This window comes from Castor canadensis, chromosome 14 (assembly GCF_047511655.1).
Source record: "Castor canadensis chromosome 14, mCasCan1.hap1v2, whole genome shotgun sequence".
NCBI classification, from domain to species: Eukaryota; Metazoa; Chordata; class Mammalia; order Rodentia; family Castoridae; genus Castor; species Castor canadensis.
In genome coordinates this window covers 37937348-37960592 of record NC_133399.1, presented here as the reverse complement: position 1 = coordinate 37960592, position 23245 = coordinate 37937348, and the positions used below count along the sequence as shown (strand labels likewise).

The 23245-nt window shown below is 33.7% G+C and overlaps 1 protein-coding gene and 1 pseudogene across 1 annotated transcript in view; one reads left to right on the top strand and one right to left on the bottom strand.

Annotated features, from left to right (window-relative positions):
• Positions 1 to 23245, top strand: part of LOC141416804 (ankyrin repeat domain-containing protein 26-like) — a 941494-nt gene that overhangs the window by 451635 nt on the left and 466614 nt on the right. The window lies entirely within an intron of this gene.
• Positions 391 to 10083, bottom strand: LOC109677572 (outer kinetochore KNL1 complex subunit ZWINT pseudogene; annotated as a pseudogene).

The window sequence follows — 23245 nt, the reverse complement described above, 5'->3', positions numbered from 1 at the left end:
AAATTGTATGTAAACTAGTATTTTAAGACTTTTCCTCTACTGAGGAGGAATTTCATGTATTTGGGACTTTATTTTGTCTCATTTTATTTAGATTTGTTTGCTTTTTATTTGCATTTTGATTATGGCACAAGTAAAATTTAAAATTTAATTTCTTCACAATGTCAAGTGAACAGCCCCTTGACAACAATTACATATACATTATTGAACAACTCTCCCAATTTATCTTCAGATAAATTTCAACTTCCCAAACCAAATATTTGTATACATTAAAAGAACTAAGCTTTCCTCCCTCCCGAAGACTCTTTTGTTGCATTTTGTATTCCAACTGGAGGCACAAGCCATTAGATTAGTGTTCTGTACTACAGGTTCCACAGGGAGCCTTTAAATTCCTTATTCTTCAGACTGTAGAGGAACTGATTCCATACAGGTGTGAAAACAGTATGAATAATTGAAGCCAGAATGTCTTCTGGAGACATTGTGAAACAGTGATCCAAAGTAAACACCAGTGCTTGTCCCCTAAAATAAGCAAACAATTGAGAGGTGAGACTTACATATGCAGAAGACTTTATGGTCCCAATTTGAAGATAGGATCCTCAGAATGGTGGAAATAACATTGCATTAAAACATGTGGATCCATCAAGTGGGAAATGCATTCGATTTCAAGAAAATAAGGGGTTAAGACATGCAAAATTAAGAAATCCTGAAGGTTCAAAGAAGAATTTGGAAATTTCCATGTCCTTGATTAAGTAAAGTAAAAGACATTGAATTGTGCAGGTAGTCATCTAAGAGTTTAAACAAAAATAGAATAATCAAGACACTACAGAGGTGAAGGTTCATGATGACTTTGTAACTTATGGGGTAACATGAAGTACAAATAGACCATCAGTCAGAAGAATATCAGCCATGCCTCTAAAAGTGATATTGTAATGCACTATTTTATATCTACACGTCAATTACGGTCTCTGTGAAGTTTGTACATCTCTTTTAAAGGATTTAAGTGAATCATGGCATGAGCCAAAGAGGTATATCGTGTAAGATTATTGTCATGAAAATCATTTAAAATTTCTTATTCCTACCTGCATACACTGAAAAGTTACATCATCTATATGATATGTTATTGGAGGATATGTGTTTAATTGCCAACATTTGATGCATATTCAACTTTACTATTAGTCATATACATTCATATTCCAATTACAAAAACAAGTCATTCTCACTTCATCCTCTATTTCATGAAATATAACAGAAAATATTATTGCAGTCTGTCCAAAAATATTTTTTCCATGATAACTACTGAAGAAATTTTCAGCTGGCTATTGAATAATGTTTCCAATGTAAGTGACAAGAATCTGGAATGGGACTCACCAAGCTGATTCTTGGTCTCATCACTGATTTGCTCCTATATGCAGAAATATATAATCCCTCCACCTCTTTGTGCTCCACTGCTTAATGGAATTAAGCAGAATAAGATGCATATCTACAACTTGTGTGGCAGTAAATTCCATCTGGAAATTTTAAAATATTTTATCAGACTATTTATTTTTTTACACAGAAGGATCACTATGAGAGAAATATTAATGTTACTGATTAATGAAATTTTCAAAGGACGATGGTGCTTAGAATAATGAGATATACAAGCTACCTCCTCCTTCAACCTTTTCCCCCAATTTAACTCACATTAAATCTCTGCCATGATGTTTTAGTTTTGAATTTTCCAGCTGCTACTATGTAGCAATAATGGTAATATATGTCCATGACAGGATCACAAACAAAGTGGTATTTTAGCTTGTCTCCATTTATATGGGAAATCACTAAAATTATATAGGAAATCACTAAAATGCATGAAAGTGGAGGCAGCAAACATTAAATAGATTAACCAAAACTGATTTAGGTGAATTTTGGAGAATGAAACAATGCGTAATTCAATGCCTAAAGATTTTGATGCCTTTCTGTCAATTGAACCATAACTCTGGGGAATCAGAAATGATAGTGAGTCATTAATCTCTAAGTACTATATGTATTTAAAACCACAAAACTAAAATGTCTCATAAAGAAATAGTAAAAACAGCACTTTAGATCATATTAAAACTTGCTTGAATGATACAAGGAATAACCTCATCTATACAAATAATAGTCACATCTAAATTTTATTTTGCCCTTTTAAAATATGCACCTCACAAATTAATCTTGCAGAGAGTGACCATTTTTTACTTAACCTTTACTCAATTCTATTGTCTCAACTAGAAATCACTATGGAGGGCAATGCTGAGCCTCAAACATACTAACAGCCTGTTCCTATATCTCAAAAACAGTAAGTTTGAGATAGGTTTAAAAATTAAATTATCAGGAGAGAGGATGGGGAAGGGGGGCAGGGAGGAGAAATGACCCAAACAATGTATGCGCATGTGAATAAATGAATAATAAAACAATTAAATTATCATATTTACTAAATTGTCCAGTTTACTAAATTTTTTATTAATTGAAAGCCATCAGAAAGTTTAAAGGAGAGGTCTGGTGGCTTCAACCACAGGTGCATCTCAGGTACGTTTTATTACTTTCATCAATTCCATGAACTATCATGAAGCCAAACACTAGCATTAAATCTCCATTGGAGGATAAGTGAATTGATGACAAGCATAGTGGAGCTGAACTCAGCTACAAGATTATTCTGGAGTAAGAGCAAGAAGGGTCTATGATGTATTATTATTCCTCTATATTTTCTGTGATCTTTAACTGTTCTCTTATAATGTGTACAAATAGTGCCACACACTGCTGTGTCCTGTGATTCCCAGGAAACATGAAAAGAAAACCACAGTAATCAATGAGTCTTGTGGCTGTTGGAGTAGCTCAAGTAGTAAGAGCAACTTTCTGGCAAGTGAGAGGCTGTGAACTCAAACCCCAGTACTGCACAAAAAAAAAAACCCAAAAAACCCCACAATTGTCTGTTCTTGGAGTGACAAAACTGTTAAGAAGACCACCATCTAGGATTCTCCTGGAATGGTATTGGGTGTCTTTACCTAAAAAAGTAGGATTGGTTATGTAATATTCTACATAGGTTCATGATACTATGATAAATTTTATACTCCACTTCCTGATGGAAGCCATGGTATTGTTTTGGAAATAATGTGATAAAGCTAAACCAAGGCACAAACCAGGGCCTGTTCCATAAAATATGCACAAAACTTATAAATAAGACTCATTGTGGAAAATAGTTTACATTTTTCAGTTTATCATGGGATTCTCAGAATGGAAAAATACAATGATAGTAAGAGGACAGAATCCCCAAGAATGGAAGACTTACTAAACTGGCACCAAAAAAATACTTGATTATGTTACTGAATAAGTAACACAAGAAAGATTAAGGGCATGAGAAGTGTCACAGAAGAACTTTTCAATTTCTACATCCTTGAAATTAGTAAACTGTAAGGTAATAAAATAGCCCTTCTGGGAGACCAAGAGCCTTACAAGAAAGATATCAAAACTCAGAAGTCTTAAGAGGCCATGGTGTGTAATTACTAGGTAATACAGAGCTATAAAGAAGGACATAAAAAGCAGAGTGTATTATAGTCAGAAGAATACTGCACAAAGCTCCAAAAAAGAATAAAAAGTGATAACTCTAGTAGGCACCCAACAAAGGAGACCATTCTCCTATAAGGCTGGGTATGCAAACTTTTCTTTGGGTTTGTGGTAAAGATGAATAGATGTAGGCCAATAACATGCTTTAGAGGAAGAAAGACATAGGGTCTGGTGGTGAGGGGTCTTGTGATGATTAGCAGGTTCCCAAGCACTCTGACCAGGTACACAGGTGGGACAAGTTCAATGATAATGTGCTAGAGTTCTGGACCATCTAAGTAGCCCATGAAGAGAAATCTTGTTACCTGTGTTAGATTATGTATTTCCATGTTTCTTGGATGCCTTTTGGAAAATTAAAGAGGATTTGGATAAGTCTACCAGTATATAAATGTTAAATTCACATATTCACAAGTGAAGCATTCCCACTTAAAATGCTTAACAGTTATAATCAAATCAATCTTCTTAGACTCTTTCACTACTAATTTCCATGTCATTTATTTCCCATGCACAGGAATTTAGAGATACTCCACTAACACACACGATATTAGAAGACCAAGACTGTAAGAGATAATAAGCCCATGATCATGTCAAATACATATTATTCTATGAAGATAAAAGAGAGACTAATAAATACCCTTCCCTTTTTGACCAAAAATACTCAAAGTATTAAGAAACAGTCAAATATTCCTCACTTTATTCTACAATGGTGCAAATCTCCTTGAGTCTTAGCATATTTGTAACAGTACATAGGTGTTTGAAATCAATTCTTGGAATTCTAAATTAAAAATGACACGTCTTAATCAGAAAAATTTCTGGAGGACAGTAATCCTGTGATGTTTCCATCAATTTTTGGTTTTCTAATTTTTCTACTTTTTGGAGGTAATTACTCAATCAAATAAAATATTACTCCTATCCTTAGCCCATGTGACCACCACACATTAATAAATATATTTTAATTAAACCCACATAATCTTACAACATTGCTAACAACAAATATGTCATAAGTGTACACTCTAACTGCCAATTGTTAAAATATAATGAAATGTTAAGAACCACTTTTGATATTTATTATTTGATACAGGTTTATTTGTATCAAAGCATAAAATCTCAATAAAGTATTTGTATATAAGTCATCTCTTGACTGCTTAACTGATTAGCTCGATACTTTGTTTAATACTAACCTTGTATTAATGATTCCATTTTTGTGGTCATAAACTTTCCTTTTGTAGATGAAAAATGGAGTACCAGGTAAAGTTCCACAACACTGGTTTGAAAGACAATGGACTGAAGCTCTCTTATTTGAGGTATCAGAAAGCAATTCCAGTTCTTTGTACTGTCTCAACTGCTACCATTTAATAGGGGCCAAAATGCAAAAGTAAAAATTATAGGAGATGATAAAACCAACTTGAAAAGATCAACTGATTAATATTATCTGGTTTTTGTAAGAAAGTTTGTTTTGTTTTAGAAAATCTTGAAAATTGGATAGATATTTAAAATATATAAATACCATATCTCCAAACATAAACAATTTAATTTATAATCTGCAATGTTTATAAAGTTTTATCAACTCAAAAAATGTCTCTTACATGTCCTTACCTTTTTTATACAGCATTCCACAGTGAACTGCTGACAGTGCTTCACTGTTTTTCTGATTATCATTCCTTTAATTTCCAGTTGCAAATTTGAGAACCCAAGAAACCACAATCCCAGGTTTCAGTCTTAATGTCTTCAGGAGGAGTTAATAATTTTTATGTAAATTTTGTTGATGTATGCACTACTTTTCCTTGTTATTTTTTTTCAAAGAGGAAGACATAAACATTTTAATACATGTTACATAAGCTCTGTAATATAGGAATAAGATGTATTAACCTCAGAAAGACTCTAAAATGGGGGAAAATTAACATTGTGTGAAACTAGATAATTATTCCATTTTCAAAGTTAGCAGAAACTTCTCATATCTGAATGATAATTTCATATACCTAGTAGGTAATTATTTTACTCCCTTTTCAAACAATATTATTGAAAATAATGTCTCAGTACAATACACAAGCCCATTCTTACATAAATTTGTATTGGTGACACAAGAAAGAAAAGGCATTTACTTTCAGGGTTACTTAATACCTTCATTGATCACCATTACCACAAGTTTAGTACTATAAGCAATAAATAAAAGTAGGAAATATCATTTCTTCTTAGAATAAGCAGGGTAGAATATTATGAAACCATAATTTAATACTCTATGACTTTCAAAGTTATGCAGATAGCATGTGAGAGATTAGCTATCTATGAAGGTGACAAGAAAATCTGCAGAGACAGGCAATGTCACATAAGCACAGAAAGCACTCAATAAAGAATTGTGGTTTTTGCAAACAAATACCACTAACTGGTTGGTTGGATATATAAGGTCAGAGATAATGACTCCCAGGAGTTAAAAGGATATTCAATGTTTATATCTCTGTCAGAAAATATTTTAGAAAAGGTAGATAGAACAGAAACACATTATATAAGTAAGATGTCTTTGGGGATATTATTGTGTACATACATACAAAGTTCTGGCTACACTTAAAAATCTTGTCTGTGTTATCTTTTCCTTTTTCCATTTTTTAACCATCTACATTTTCAAGAAACATTCTGTATGTCTTCTCTTTATAAGGGTTTTCCTTGATCCTGTTAATTTAATGATAACCAAAAATGATAAAGTCCCTTCCTTTTAAAAGCATACAATGATCACATCAACACACATAAAATACGTATAGTTACATATGTATATATAGTTGTGCCTACATAGAACTAATAAATTTTAAGAAACAATTCATAGGTATCATTATTTGATGCTGATAAAATAAAAATGAATAACAAAATCACAAAATTTGGCAGAGTAAAAATAGTAAAGAATATTATCTTAAGTTCACTTAGGGACTAAACACTATCCTAAATACATGTGAGAAGTGAAAACGACAAAGTAAAATTCCTTGATTTATAATAAAATCAATACTAAAATTACAATCTACCTACAAACAATGGATAGTACATGTATTAAAATATGTGATATTCTCAGAGTGGTAAATAAAAATGTGCATACACAACTGTGTTTATGAACATGAGAACAATAAACCAAAAGAAAGCAGAACAAAAAAGAATAATGTAGACAACAAGAAAATAGAAAAAAAAAGTATTAAAAGCAGTACTAAAGCCAAAGTCCATACTTTTCTCTTTTGGTAGACTTGGAGATTGAATCTAGGACACTGCACATGCTAGGCAAGTACTCTATATTCCCAGCCTGAGCCCTGTGCTTTTAAAAGAAAAAATAAAACTGAAATAAAAGCCTTTTGGAAATACTAATGAAAAGGAAACACTCAGGCATTAGATAGGATAATGTACAGATATAAAAAATATAAAACGATCTCTCTCTCTCTCTCTATATATATACATGCATTCATATACATATATATAAACATATGTACATGTTCTACATGTTACATTGATAGCAGAAATTAACACAAATCCTTTCAATTTAATAAAGAGCATCAGGTATCCCCAAAGAAAAAGCCAAGGGAAAATGGACAGCTTATAGTAAAATTATACAAACATACCAATAAATAAGAAATATGTAATATAAGCCCATAAATTTGTAAAGTATGAACCTTTCCAACAAGATGTCTACATATATTTAAGATGATGAAAGATAAGTTCAAAATGTGAATCTTGAACCAGAACAACAAAAACAAAAAAAGTAAAATAAAAATAAATACATTGGGTTCTCATATATAGCTTCCTAAAGTAAAAAGCAAAAATAAAAATTCAAAAAACTAATGATTAGCAACATGCAATTAATAAAATATATTTAAAGAAACTAGAATGCCATCTGGAGTGAATAATGAATACAAAATAATTTACAACATGAAGAAAACAAAATCAAAATCTAAGTAATAGTTAGTGTCTTAGAAGTAGCTAATGTAAAAGAGGTAAAAAACTTTTTAAAGACCTAAGACTGAAAATACTCTAGAATTATTCAAAGACTGACAATATAAGACATTTATTTCAGATGAAATCATTCCACATGAAAGCATTGAAATATAAAAATAGGATGGCAAAAAAGGTAAGTAAATATAAAGCATTGACTGAATGAAATAATGATTTAAAAAGCTTAATTTTTAAGAAAGGCTAGAAGTAATAAGCTAAACAAAAATATATTATTATTTACAAGTAGGATGATCCATTAATGGACATACCTCCTATGCTTGCTTTAATGTTTAGAAGATCAAAATTTAGATTTTGCTAATTATGACAGTTAAAATGGCAGAGAAGAGCTTCTAAACAAGAGAAAGGATGAAAGGAATAAAAATAAGTAAATAAAACCAAAAGAAAAGCAATGAATAAAAATGAAAATGAAAAAATTGGCAAAAGATAAATCCTAATTTTTAAAGTAGCCTTTTAGATGCTGCATACTACTGATAAAGAAAGGCTGAAAATCAAAACAAGATGGAATTCAAGGGAAAGATATGCCAGGAAAGGGGTAACCAGACAGACATAATATTAATATTGAAAGTATTTGATTTCAAGTCTAAAAACATGAGCCTATAGATGAAAAAAACAACCCACACCATAGCAAAGGTTCAGTTTAGAAGAAAGATAAAAATGTAAATTGTATATACTTTAGTAAAGTAGCTACAAAGTATATAAAGCAGACTTAACAGAACTATAGAGAAATAAATCCATGATCCTAGTTGGAGACTTGAACACACCTATCTGAGAAGGTAATAGTCCACAAAATGTAATTATATAAAAGATTTAACTGAAAGAAACAAAATCTAATAGATATATAGAAATCATTATACACAATTCTAACATACATTCATTCTAAAACCATATAAAATATTAAAGAAAGACCATACCAAGGCAAGAATTGTTTTCCTTGCCAAATATAAAAGTATTTATTACATAGATGCCATTCTCTAATGAAACTAAAGTAAATTTAGCAGATTATTTTCCCCAGCATAGCAGAAAACCTCAAAATTATTTTCCAGAGAAAAATAAAGCAAAAAAAGTATAACAGAAAACAGAAAATGTTATGAATTGAAAGATTGTGAAAATACATAAAGTCAAGAAATTTGCAATCTTCAATGTTTATTTCAGAATAATCCAAATGCATATATTATCTGATAACAATAAGAATTTATAAAAACTAGTACTTTTTCTCTACACAAAAAACAGAAGGCAGGAAATGATCACATTATCACTAGACCTCATTGAAACAGAACATACAAGGGTGGATCACGAAAGCCAATCAAATAATGAAAAAAGAAGAGTAATCAAGGTACGTGTTAATTCACAAGATATCAAGAATATAACATCTGGCTACCATAAAACAGAATTAGATAAGCTCACTGTTGTAGCTCCTTGGGTACACAGCAAGGGTCTTACACAAAACACTAAACAAACATTTGGATCAGTCAATAAAATTATCTTCTCCTGTCTAAACACCTACATAAAACATTGTTTATGGAATTAATCTCAGAATTTTTGCCTCATATGAATTTGGGCAAGCAAACCCTGAGGACTCAGGACATCTACACACTCTCCGTTCACACCAGTCCTGCTCTTCTCATGTTAATAACTTTTGAGTCACTGTAGTTCTTCCTACCAGCACATGAAGATAAATGGGTAATAGAGAGAGCCAGAGGTCTTAAATGAAAAGAATCCAGAGATTACTCAAACTTGGACCATGGTCAGAAAACAGGTTGTACTTAAGAATTTATAATACGTCCTGCATTAGGGATATGCAGACAGAGGGGAAGTTCCTGTGGTAGGTGGGCACTTAACCTCCGACTCAGGGACCAGGGTTTTACCCTGTACGATATATAGGAGCTGGAGGAAGGTCTGGTGTTTCTGCAGCTTATCCTGTTTCTGTCCTTCCCACTGTTTCAGGGTTCCAAGTTCCTGATATAATCGCTCAAGCTCCTGCTGAGTTGCAGTCTGACGCTCCTTTACCTCTGCAGAAATCGCTGCCAGATTCCGCAGATGTTTTTCCTATTGCAGCTGCCACTGCTTCTGGGCTGCTCTGATTTTCTCCTTGGCCACTTGTTTCTTGGCCTGGAGCTGCTCAATGGCCCCCTGGAGCTGTGTGCGCTTCCTTTGGGCCTCCTCCACCTGGGACAGGACCTTGGTCACAGCACTTCTTATGGCCTCCACATGCTCCTGATAGGTGGCCTTCAGCTCTTTCCATTGCTCCTTGGCTGCAATTGCCTTCTGTCGGTTTGCCTCTTCAGAAATCAAGGGATCCAGGCCCTGGCAAGTATCCTCATGAGCCAGGAAATTCTATAGGAAGTCTAGTACCTGAAGCTGGCTGCAAAGCAGTTTATCCTTCTTCCGTGAGTTCCTCATAAACTCAGCCAGGATCTGGGCTGGCAGCTCTGCCTCTTCTTGCAAGCCTGTAAGTTCCAGGATGTCTGCCACTTCAGCCAGGAATTCCCGAGACGCCGCCTCCGCCGGGGTCTCTGCCGTCTTCATAGACTCCATAGCAGAGCAGCCCTTACTTCAGTTATGTGAATGCAAATTGGGTTATTTTCTAGGTGTCCCTGTAATTTAAATAAGATAATAGACAAAAATGAAAAGCACAGGAACTACTGTAAATATGCATTGACAGTTTCTTGATTTAGAAAATGGGGATAACAATTACAATACTTATTGGATGGCAGTGATTTTTTTCCAAATATTATTAAATTGCTTAATTCATGGTCATTAATCTCACTCATGAATACATTCACTTGGTTAAATGATCAAATTTTCAGTATATGGCATCTGATCAAAAGAAATTTCAACAAAAAAACTATGCAAAATTCTTGATGGCACATCAGCAAGAGGTTTTACATATCCCTTGGAAATACACACATCAAATTAAAATGCTTTTATGCATAGCATTAAATAAAAAAGGGACAAGTATTTAATATGCATATTTGTTTTGAGGATCCATTCAAAACATTGTGCCTTTTTTCATTTCACTGAAGTGAGATTTTCTATATTATATATGTGTGTTGGATAAAATTTTAATTTCCAACAAATAAGGCATATTTGCTTTTATTATTAATCACCCACATTTGTTCCCCAGCAAAGTGACACATTGTCTCCCATCTCTTCTTATTCTTATATATACCATGAAAATACACATGGAGTCTGCACATTGTGTGTTTATAACAACACACAAATAAATTTCATCTTGTCCTTGGAAGAATATATGCATTTGTCTCAAGTAGAGGGGATGGTGTCTTTGAATGAGTGGCCTAAAATCAGCATGGCAATCCATTATTATTAACTAAGTGCAGGATGCATGCAAATCTCTTCCTCTCTAATGATATTACTTTTTGGAAAAGGTGAAAGTGCACTATGTGCATGACATATATAGCACCAAAAATGTCTTGAACTTAATATTTATTTTTGTGATTTTTTAAAGAATTTCTTCATTGTGGAAAGGATGAATTTGTTGAAGAAAACATTTGGGAAACTGCTGCTGGATCTGCAATTGTGTGAATCTCACCATGTACAAAAACCAAATCCAAAGGGATTAAAGACCTATAACTTGAAACTATTAGAGAAAAACAGGAAACACGTTATTATTGGAATGTAAACAAAGAAGTACTGAGTATTTCCCTGCTTCTCAGGAAATAAGAGCAAAATTTTATAAGTGGGAAATTTTCTGTATAGTAAAACAAACACTCAATGGAGTCCCGACATAGCTTACATAATGGGAGAAAATATTTGTCACATAGTGATGTTTGTGGGGATTAACATCCAGAATATATAAACACCTCAAAAATGTGACACAAAAAAGCACATAATCAAGTCAAACATTGGACAAGTGCACTGAGCACTTTTCAAATGAAGAACGAATGACCGATAAATGCATGAAAAAATGTTCAATATCCTTAGCACAGAAATGTAAACCAAAACTACATTGTGAACTGAATGTGGCAGTTTACCTTTGTAATGCCCTCTTCTGACAAGACAGAGGTAGGGGTTATGAAGTCAGAGTCTGGACAGTGCAAAAGCAAGAGAACCTATTTGAAAAATAAATTAAAAAGAAACTAAATTATAATGGGTCTTTGGTGTGGCTCAAGATTTACAGTGTGTGGCAAGCATGATGTCCTATGATCAAATCCCAGTATTGACTTAATAAACTACATTGAGATTCCCCCAAATATCAGTCAGAATGACTATTATTGACAATATAAATATCGATAAAACATGGTGAGGATGTGTATAGAAAGGAACTCTTATTCCCTGCTGGTGGGAATATAATTAACTCAGCCACTATGGATGATCCTCAAAATTAAAAACTGAACACCCATATCACATCTGTGTATACCCAAAAGAATCAGTCAGCTTATAACAGAAATATCTGTACATCCATGCTTATTACTGCATATTCACAATAGCCAAATTATCAAATAAGTCTAAGTGCCCTCAATGGATGAATTAATGAGTAAAATATGGGATACATACACAGTGGAGTCTTCAGTCACTAGGAACAATTAAATAATTTTTCTTCTGGAAATGGGTGAAACCATAAATCAATAAGTAAATGATCTAGTCCCACAATGACCAATATTGCACATTTTCTCTCATTTATTGAACTTGTGTGGAAAAATATAAAACAGCAAAATCAAAAAAATAAGAGTGGACTACTAGGGATTTCTTAGAAAAAGGAAAAGAATTAGGAGTGGAGAATAAGATAAAGAAATGGAGGGATAAATATGATCAAAGGATAGCAGATGCATGCATAGAAATACAATGAAATTCATCATTATGTACATTAGTGGATAACAATGAAATAGTGTGAATATCTGGAATGTAACTCAGCTCAAGGCGTCCCTTGAGCTGCCTCCCTATCTTTGTGCCAATAACTTTTTTTCACTTTTGAAAATCTGGACTATGTTTATGAGTAATAGATACATGCATATGTGATCAAATTCATTGTAGATCACATATGTGCTTAATATAAACACAAGAAGATTTATTTAATATTGTCTATACTTCAGTAGGATATTCCTGAAAACAGAAAAGTGCAGGGAGAAAATCACCAAGAGCGTGAAACCACAGTGATTTGTGCAACATTGTGTGATACAAGGAAAGATTTATTCAATAGTTAAACATATTTTTCTTAATGACTAAATAAGCTACAGTCTGGGGAATCAGATGAAGTTAGAGTAGTTATTCTTCTCCAAATACACATTTATATAAGAAAAAATAAAATTTTCTTAGAGAAATATGAGAAGTGTAGGTACAGAATAGTTTACATGAACTGCATATAATTATCATTGAGTATAATCATTAATATCTAAATATTGCTATTCCCTAGTTATATACTTGCACTATACTGTATACCATATCGAGTACCCACCACATGTTTAATTATTACTCAGTGAATAGTTTATAGTAGAAATTAACTTAAATGTCAACATTCAAATTAACAATGATTGGAGCATCAGAAGGGATCCTGCCTGATGTAGCAAGAAGGATAAAGAATCTAACCTTTTATTTTGAAAAATGAGAGTCTTATGGTTAGTTTGTCTATATGTGTATCTGTATCTATTTTTAACTCTTAGATGGCCCACTATTTTGGACTTTCACTATAATGGGCAGTTAATGGCTGACTACATCAGGGGCCAGGTGTACCAGGGAACAGGTGCCAGTCCAATTAGACAATAAACATACACAGAAAACTCACAGTGTCCTTAAGCAGAAGTTAGATACCATTAAAAGTTATATTGCCTGTGTTTAGAAGGTTTTGGCCAAAGACATGTGTTTGCCTTTTGCCAGAATCCTAGAAAAGGCATAAATATTAGAACACATGTGTAAGAGCACCTTTTAAAAAATCTCTCAGCTTTGGATACTTTTAGAGGTCTGGCATAATTGACTCCATCTGAATCTGTGCATTCCTTTTGAACTGTCTTGGGTGGCTGAATGCACTTGTTCCTCTGAGCAGTTTGGGGATCCTGACTCCTCGGGGGTCACATCCTCTTAAACTGTTTTTTTGAACAGTCATTTCTGAAGATTTTGCCAATTTGGCAGTTTTGTCCACTGGTGCAGGAAAGGATTTTCCCAGAAAGTCAGATTTTGTCCCAGGAAGAAGGAAACTCCAACAGATCAGAAGCCAATGCCAATGAGACCTTTAGTGTCAAATCAAGCAACAAAGACATTTATTTTAAAAAATGGCTCTTAGGCTGGGATTAATTAAATCTAACTGTCCCATAGGGGATGTTATTGACACCGTTAAGTTGTTGTAAAGTGTCAGGGACAACAGTTATAAAGCTTTACAAGGAAGACACAAAATGATCCCAATATTTAAGTATGTCGGTCCTGGTTGAGAGATAAACACTCGTCAGAATCATCTTCCATGGGCTTGTCTATAAATGTCTGAATAGGACTGGAACAATAATGACAAAACTTAAAGTTACTGTGGTTAATAGTTTAGCAATTAATAATATAGTACTACTAAACCTCTCTTATTACAGTTGGGAACTTGGCTTATATATTTGAAGATGACAAAGACACATAGCATATAAAGGAGCCAGGAGCAGCACCACAGTTTAAACCTTGAATTTGGTTAGGTAAGTACTGTCAATACAATACTTACAACTCCTAAATTTTCCAATGGTTAAGGGATGGCAATATCAGTAATGTCAAATAACCTCTATTTTGATGCTCAATTATATATAGCTAGCAAATGTCAGATAAACCAAGATTTAGCTGCCAAAGAAATGTCAGGTAAACAAGTGCTTAGCTGACAAACAAATTTCAGGCTTAAGTGACAGAACTTTTAGCATTTGTCATAAAGGCAGAAATGTTAAAGACCTTATTAGAAGGTACCTTATATAAAAGAACTACAGTTGTTTACATGTATACACTTTTAACTCTATAAATAATTTTATGACATTGAGATACACATATAAGACTCTAGGAGTATTATAACCATTTAAAAAATTTTTACTTATTTTAAACTTCATTCCTTTGTTGTCATCAGAAAAATACCTTAGGGTTTTTGTGTCTGGCAATAGACTAATTTAAGCAGGATATATTGAATAGTAAATGGACTATAGTTATAAAGAAAACTAGTCATCTTATTTTAATTAACAGAATCAAAGCATATCCCAACATTTAAGGATACAGCCAAATGAATATGTTGGCTTCCCCTGTGCTAGCTGATGGAAAGGGGAGGGGGAAAATCCATTCACTCCTCCACCCCTGCATGAGGGCTCCTGAATTGAATTCACCATGCTGGATGGTAAAGAATGAGAGGAAAGGGGAGGAGGTTAGTTGCCCTTTTGAAGAGAGTGAGATTGATTCCGAGATCATCAGGGTCTCTCCCCTTTATATCTTGGAAATCTCAATTGCCTAAAAAGACTTCCTACATATGTCTCTGTGAACAAATTGTAGGATCTCCAACTTCCTACCATTCTTCAAAAAGGCCAGTCTCTTTACATCCCTGCATGAGGGTTCCTAAATGGGATGCTGATCCTGAATACCAACTGAGCTATTGAAAACATCAGAATACAAATTGTACCAAGGTGAGCTTGGCTAGTACAACCCCATCACTTGTGGTCAGCTTTCACATCAGGCCATGGGGTAGTTAGCTTGTAAACTGAGAATAATAGGGAAAGAAGTACATTTTAATAAGATAAAAAGATCAATGTTGTAATTGATAAAATACAAAAACAGAGATAAGGGAGTATTCTATGTGGAGGATGAACTTTTGTTTGGTTTTGGTAAAATTTTCAAATCCAAAGACAAATACTAGTGGTTTTGGGCTAAATACCAAAAAAATAGGTTTGAGCTCCTGGTTTTCTAGTTTATAAACTCAGAATGATGATCATTTGCAATTTTTATTTGTCCTATTCATGTTGCTACCCTGGCACAGAGGACACTTGGTAAGAAATTCATAATAATTTGTCATTAATTGATATGTAGATAACTCAATCATATACAACATTAAATTTCATATGAAAGAAACTATGGTAATGAGCTTTGTGAGGGCAATATTTGGGAAAAGAAATGACCAAATGATTCATGCAAAGTGCAATTTTAAATATAAATGGTGCATTTTGAGATCTTTTAGAATGCCTGGTGAGGAGCAAAAATTAAATATGTAAGTTCAGTAATGCCATAATAGACAGTTGTAGGATTGCTATTACAGATTAACATAGAGGACAATTTAGAATTCACACTTTAGTAAGAGAATGAATTATTGTGTCTTTTTCTCAATTCTTTCTTTTTTTTTTGCTGTTTATTATTGTGATGGGTGTCAGAATATTGTGACTTGTGTACAGGTTCTTACAATGTATCAAATTCTTTCTTTCATGATATATGTCTTCAACACTGACTTTTTAACTTCAATTTTTAAGACTTACAACAAGTTATATCTACTGTTCCAAGTTCATCCCTTTATTATTTGGAGAACATTGAAATTTCTCCCCATTGTCTATAAATGGATTTTGGTTCTATTTCAAGAAACTATTCCAAACATTCATGATATTATAAAATATGAAAATATTTCTGCTTTCTAAAATCTTTTTCCCTCTTTTTTATTGGCATATATTAATTGTACAAAGGCTTAAATTGTGATTTCCCATACTTGTATGTAAGATACTGGGCCAATGTCACCTCCTTGGTTAGTCTTTGTTACAACCTCACTCCGTTTTGCAAGCAATTTAATGGGTTTCATTATTTTGTTCTTATATATACCTATGAAGTACTTCAATTATATTGATCCCCTTATCACTCTATTCTTTCCCCAAAAACCCAACTGGTTCTTAAACTCAACTGTTTTGCTTGTTTTGTAATAACACCATTCGTATTTATTTAGGTCTTAATCTCAATTTGTTCATCATCTCTGGAAGATAGAGAGCTTCAGGGACATAGGATTATACTGTCTGTTTGGATGACAAATTGTCTTCATTATTTCTTGTGCAATGGTATAATAATTTATATAGTGGTATGCAAACAGAGATGTGCTAACCATTGCCATTAAAAGGCTGTGTTTTGATATGTACATGAATGACATTGATCCCTCTCCTTGACCTAGTAAAGGTCTCTTTGTGTAAACACAAATATGTAACAATCTTTCAGACATCTAAGGTTAAAATACTTAGAATTCAACTAATTTTTTTAGAATTTCATCGACTTTGAAAAGATTATGATGGCTAAAGTGATGATTATATCTATATTTAGTAAGTTCTCATCCATGTTCATAAATTTTGAGATCAATCCTGGAGGACTCTAAGCAATATCATCAAAATGAAAGCATTGAGAGCTTCAGAGATCAGTACCAATTGTGTCCCACAAAACCAATAAACTCAGGAGCAGATGAATATCACCTTCTCTGAATGTAAATCCCATTAATTGTAGATGTTATTATGAGAATGAACATTTTAAATAATTGGTCCATAACAAGGTACTAAACACTGCTCTGATCAGATGTAGTGGACTTTGTACTACATCCTTTCAAGCACCCACTTTGTTAACTACTATTTAGTTAGAAATACACAGTTGAAGAAATTAAACAGAGTATACTTTACATCATGGTAAAATTCAGGCTACCTTTAAATGTCTGGAATGATTACTTTCATAAATTTTCTTATTTGAGTGATAATATGAATAAATTTGATGGGAAATCATTTTATTGGTCTCTATCAAAATTAACTACATACATTACATGGCCCTGAAGAAAAAGTTTTGTGGCATCAACGTTGTAAAATAAGAAAATGTCTCAGAGCAGGGAAAATTAAGGAGTTAAATGGGCTTACAGTAGATTATCATTTTCTGTACTCATGAGTTAGGTAAATGGTAAAGCTATCAAATTGTGCATCTGTGAGTTGCAACAAATATCAATGGAATTCAGAGGATCATCAGGAATTTTTCAGAGGGGAGACCAAGATGGGACAAAGACAATGGACCTAAGGAAGCTGAGGTCTCTCAAATCCAAAAGAACACTTGAGATTCATAGTAGCAAGGTTTGAGTAACCTGACATTTTCTACAAGTAAGATACTGGCAAGACCTACAGGGAACATAATATACAGTGAACAACAATTAAGTTAGTTTTTTAAGCACATAACTACCTCAGAAACTCTCCTGAACTAAAATAGTGTCTTATTAAAAGGAGGGAAATTTCACCTCTGAATTTCAAGGTGGGGCAGACTGGTGGGTGATCCAGCCTGTGTAGGGGAGAGATGACCCAGTCGAAGCCTGGGAAAATTAAGAACACATTTGATCACCTTGGAAAAACTATTAATGATCTGACACTAACATGTGTACCAAAAAAGGAGTTTATTTTTTAAAATTGTTTATACATTTATTCATAGGTGTATATTTTGTTTGGGTCATCTCTCCTCCCTGATCCCCTCTCCACTCCCCATATCCCCTCCCCCTAATTTTCAAACAAAACTTGTTCTGCCCACTTCTCCAATTTTTTTGAAGAGAAAATATAAGACATAATAAGAAAGACATAACATTTTTGCTAACTTGAGATAAAGATGGGTATACAGAGAGATTCCTAACATTGCTTCCATGCACATGTGTATTACAACCTAAATTGGTTCTACTCTACCAGATCTCTTCACATTTCCTGGTCCCCTTCCCATAGTGGCCTCGGTCAGTTTAAGAATACTTTATTAGCTCCTCTACAGTAGACACATCAAACACTTTCAAGTTTTAGGTTTCCTTCCCTTTCCCTATTCCTTCTGTATGTGTTCATCCCTTAGTGTGTTGTGATCTATGTTCAATAATATTAGTGAATTTGTTTTAGGTTTATAATCCACATATGAGGGAGAACACATGATTTTTGGCCTTCTGAGCCAGGCTAGTTCACTTAAGATGATGTTCTTCAGTTCCATCCACTTACTTGAGAACTAAAAAATTTCATTCTTCTTTGTGGCTGAATAAAATCCCATTGTGTATAAATACCGCATTTTCTTAATCCATTCATCAGTAGTGGGACATCTTGGCTACTTCCATAAGTAGCCTCCATAACGTGGCTATTATGAAGAGTGCTGCAACAAACATGGGTGTGCAGATGCCTTTAGAATAGCCTGAGTTGCATTCCTTTGGGTATATCCCTAGGAGTGGTATGGCTGGATCACACGGAAGATCTATGTTTAGTTTTTTAAGAAGCCTCCATATTGTTTCCAAAGTGGTTGTACTAGCTTACATTCCCCACCAGCAGTGTATGAGGTTTTCTTTTTCTCTGAACCCTTGCCAACATTTGTTGTGGATGGTGTTTTTGATGATACCTATTGAACAGGAGTGAGGTGGAATCTTAGTGTGGCTTTGATTTGCATTTCCTTTATGGCCAGGGATGGTGAGCATTTTTTCATGTGTTTTTTGGCCATTTGGATTTCATTCTTTGAAAAAAATGAAGTTGCCCACTTCCTTATTGGTTCATTGATTTGGGGAAGTTTACTTTTTTGAGCTCCCTGTATATTCTGGTTATCAGTCCTTTGTCTGATATATAGCCAGTGAATATTTTCTCCCACTCTGTGGGTGGCCTCTTCAGCTTAGAGATCATTTCTTTTGTTGTGAAGAAGCTTTTTAATTTCATGTAGTCCCATTTGTCCATCCTTTCTCTTAGTTGCTGGGCTGCTGGAGTTCTACTGAAGAATTCTTTGCCTGTACCTATTACTTTCAGGTTATTTCCTGGTCTTTCCTGTACTAACTTCAGAGTTTTTGAACTGACATTAAGGTCCTTAATCTGTTTTGAGTTGATACTAGTACAGGGTGACAGGCATGGATCTAGTTTCAGTTTTCTGTAGGCAGATAATCACTTTTCCCAGCAACATTTGTTGAAGAGGCTCTATATTCTCCATTATATGATTTTGGCACCTTTGTCAAAAAGAAGGTGGGCATAGCTGTGTGGATCCATGTCCTGGTCTTCTGTTCTGTTCCACTGGTCTTAATATCCGTTTTGTGACAGTACCATGCTGTTTTTATTGCTATGGCTGTATAATGTAGTTTGACATCGGGCATTGTGATATCTCCAGCATTGCTCTTTTTGCTGAATACTGCCTTGGCTATTCGCAATCTCTTGTGTTTCCAAATGAACTTTCAGGTAGATTTTTCCATCTCTGTGATAAAAGTCATTGAGGTTGTGATGGGGATTGCATTGAATATATAGATTGTTTTTGGTAGTATAGCCATTTTTACTATGTTAATTCTACCAATCCATGAGCACAGGAGATCTTTCCACATTCTGTAGCCTTCCTGAATTTCTTTCTTTAGAGGTTTGTAATTCTCCCTGTAGAGGTCATTGACATCCTTTGTTAAGTTTACTCCTAGGTATTTGATTTTTTTGAGGCTACTGTAAATGGAATTGTTTTCATATATTGTTCTTAATTTGTTCATTGTTGTTGTACAGAAATGCTACTAATTTTTGTAATTGATTTTGCATCCTGCTACATTACTGAAGCTGTTTATGGTGTCTAGGAGTTTTTGGGTAGAGTTTTTTGGGTCTTGGAGATATGTGATCATGTCATCTGCAAATAGGGATATTTTGACAGTTTCTTTACCTGTTTGTATTCCTTTTATTACATCTTCTTGCCTTATTGCTCTGGCTAGGAATTTCAGGACTACATTGAATAGGAGTGGGGAGAGTGGCACTCTTGTCTCATTCCTGATTTTAGAGGAAATGGTTTCAGTTTTTCTCCAATAAGAATAATTTTGGCCATAGATTTGTCATATATAGCATTTATAATGTTGAGGCACATTCCTTCTATTCATGGTTTTCTTAAAGCTTTTATCATGAAGTGGTAGAGTGTCCTAGGGTGGAAATACCTCACTCCTTGTCCTTCTAGATTTTAAGGTTTCCATTGAAAATCTGCTGTGATTTTGATTGGTTTACCTTTATATGTTGTTTGTTTTTTCTCTCTCAAAGCCTTCAGTATTATTTTTCTCTTCTCTGTGCTTGTTGTCGTAATGATAATATGCCATAGGGAGGTTCTATTTTGGCCAATTCTCAATCACAAGTAGTTGAACTATAAAGCTCAAGTACAGATCCCAGGCTTGGCCACTGCTCACATATAAGTTCCTTGCAGGACCACTTGGGAGAACCTGTCTAAGAAGCTGAACCTAACTGTCCAAACCCCAGGAAGAGCCTGTGCTTAAGCACCATGAGCACATCCCCAAACTTGTCAGGTTCAGAGGGACACCACCAATTGCCAAACAACCCAGTATGTAAACATTTAGTAGAAGCAGGAACATATGGAAAGCAACTATGAGAAGGGAAAGCCCATGGATTAAGAATCGGAGGGAAGTGCCCAAATGTTTACTCATTCAACTCAGAGAAAACCCAATCCTCTTCATAAAAAGGAAGAAATTATATATTTAAATATTTATGCACATATACATAACTTTTATTTTAAATTTGTTTTTAAAGTTTTCTCTTTTTTGTTATTTATGTCCTTTTTCCATCCCTTTGAAATTTTAATGTGCTTAGTCTTCCCTTGTTCCACTTTTCTATTCTCTGATTTTTTTCTCTTTACTTGTCTTCTCTTTTCCTTACTTCTCCTTATCATACTCTCCTCCCTATTATCCCTGCTACATTGTCTCCTTATCTCCTGCAAACCCCTCTCTTTCACACACATTTTTGCAGCACAATTTGCAATTTGTAATCTATGGAATCAGTGTAATTGGCTACTAACTAATGAAAGGTTAAATTTATCTATGTGCACTATGGGCTATTATTCTGCCACAAAGAAAAATATAATTATATTATTTGTAGGAAGATGTATGTAATTGTAGATGATCAAGTTAAGAAAAGTAAGCCAGACTCAGAAAGACAAATATTACATGTTTTCTCACACAGGTGGAATCTACCAATAAAGAATTATATGAATGTTAAAGAGGACATCTTTGGTGAGGAATCAGAGGACTTAGTATGGCAAAAGCAAAGGATGATGGCTGTGAATAAGATTGAAGAATATTTTATCCATGTATGGGATTAGAATACTTGATCCATAAACTATTGTAAGTAAAGAAAGAGATGGGGCAGGGAGTTATGTAAGAGTAATGAAGGTTGCAATATAATCACACTATATTTTATGCAATTATGGTAATATAAAAATGAAATCTCTTTGTACAATTAACATGCTAATATAAGTAGGCATAGAAAAAAACAGGCCTTCCCATTTTTGGTAAGATACTAAATATTTGTATACTTTTGTAAAAGAAAAAGGACATGAAATGAAACAATCTACACAGAATGCTTTGTTCAGTAGCAGAAACTTAGACACTCCTCAAGAAAATTCCTGACCATTTTGTCACTGTCATCCTCCTCCTTATTCTCATCACTATTTTTATAAACCTGTGGAACGTTAGGAAATCCTTAGAAGGATACATTTTCTGTTATGATAAATGAGATATCTATGAGAAAAAGAATCAGTGTTAATGATAAGAAATTTGGAATAAAATTAACGTTAACCCCACTACAACCAAGAACATAAGCTACATAATCCTCCTAAATGATGTTGTTTTAATTGATATTCTCTTATGTGGCTACTCAAAGTGTCATGAAGAGGAATAAATGCTTCTAAGATTATTTTCCCCCCATCTGTGCCCACTGAACTTACTGCAATATGCTACATCTCTGCTAAACCATGACAAAGGAGAGACAATTCAAAGAATTTCCCTTGCTAGGTAACCAATGAAGGCTTAGGCTTGTTCTCCCAGATAGATTAGAACTAAATGTCAGTTTGAAGCCTCTTCATGCAAACAGAGATGACAGGACACCTCTGGAATGAACAATAATGAAGATAATTAACTGAATGGCTGGAACACAGGATGATTATTTACTATAATGTTACCTTGAAGACTCCAGGCAAAGAATTAATAATTAACCAAATCAGTCAATTTTCTTGGTCTTTTTCTCTAAAGATATTGTAACATTGCTGTAGGAAAAAGAAGAAAAAAGTATGTCAAAATAGATTTCACACTCTTGGTCTTACAAAGCAAAGCTTGTGTGTACTGATCAATTTGTATCCTTGTATTCAGTTTTTTAATTATCTGACCACAATTTTGTTGCATTTATATTGGGTTAAATACACATCACAAAAACTTACAATTTTAAAATAACCATGTTAATGATCTTATAACATATATTTATTTACATTCTTGTGAATAAAATGGTAACATACCTCTCCAGAAATGTTTCATTTTTCCAAATTGATAATTTATCATCATTAAATGATTTTTGATTCATCCCCCCACCCATTTTTGCTATTAAAGTGACCACAATTTTGCTATAAAAATCATAAGAAATTAACAACATGAAATTACAAAAAATGATATGATGAAATAGGTCAGATTTACAACTTTTGGAGGAAAGTTTTATTGATTTTTTTGAAGTCATATTCCTAGTTGGTTCCATGGGTCCTGATAATAGGTTGTTCTGCTGTCAATCCTCTTAAGTGAACTTTAAGTAAATTTGTTTCTCAGGCTGTAGAGTAAAACATTTAGCATACTATATAACTTTGTTTGTCTCAGATGCCAGTACATTTTCTGGCAGAAATGTGTGATACAGTTGACCCAAGGTACACTCCCATACTTCTTGATAAGCATAGTACTGACAGGAGTGATTTTCAGATGGAAAAAAATTGTACCTACACCTGGTGATAGGTTTTTCTGAATGGA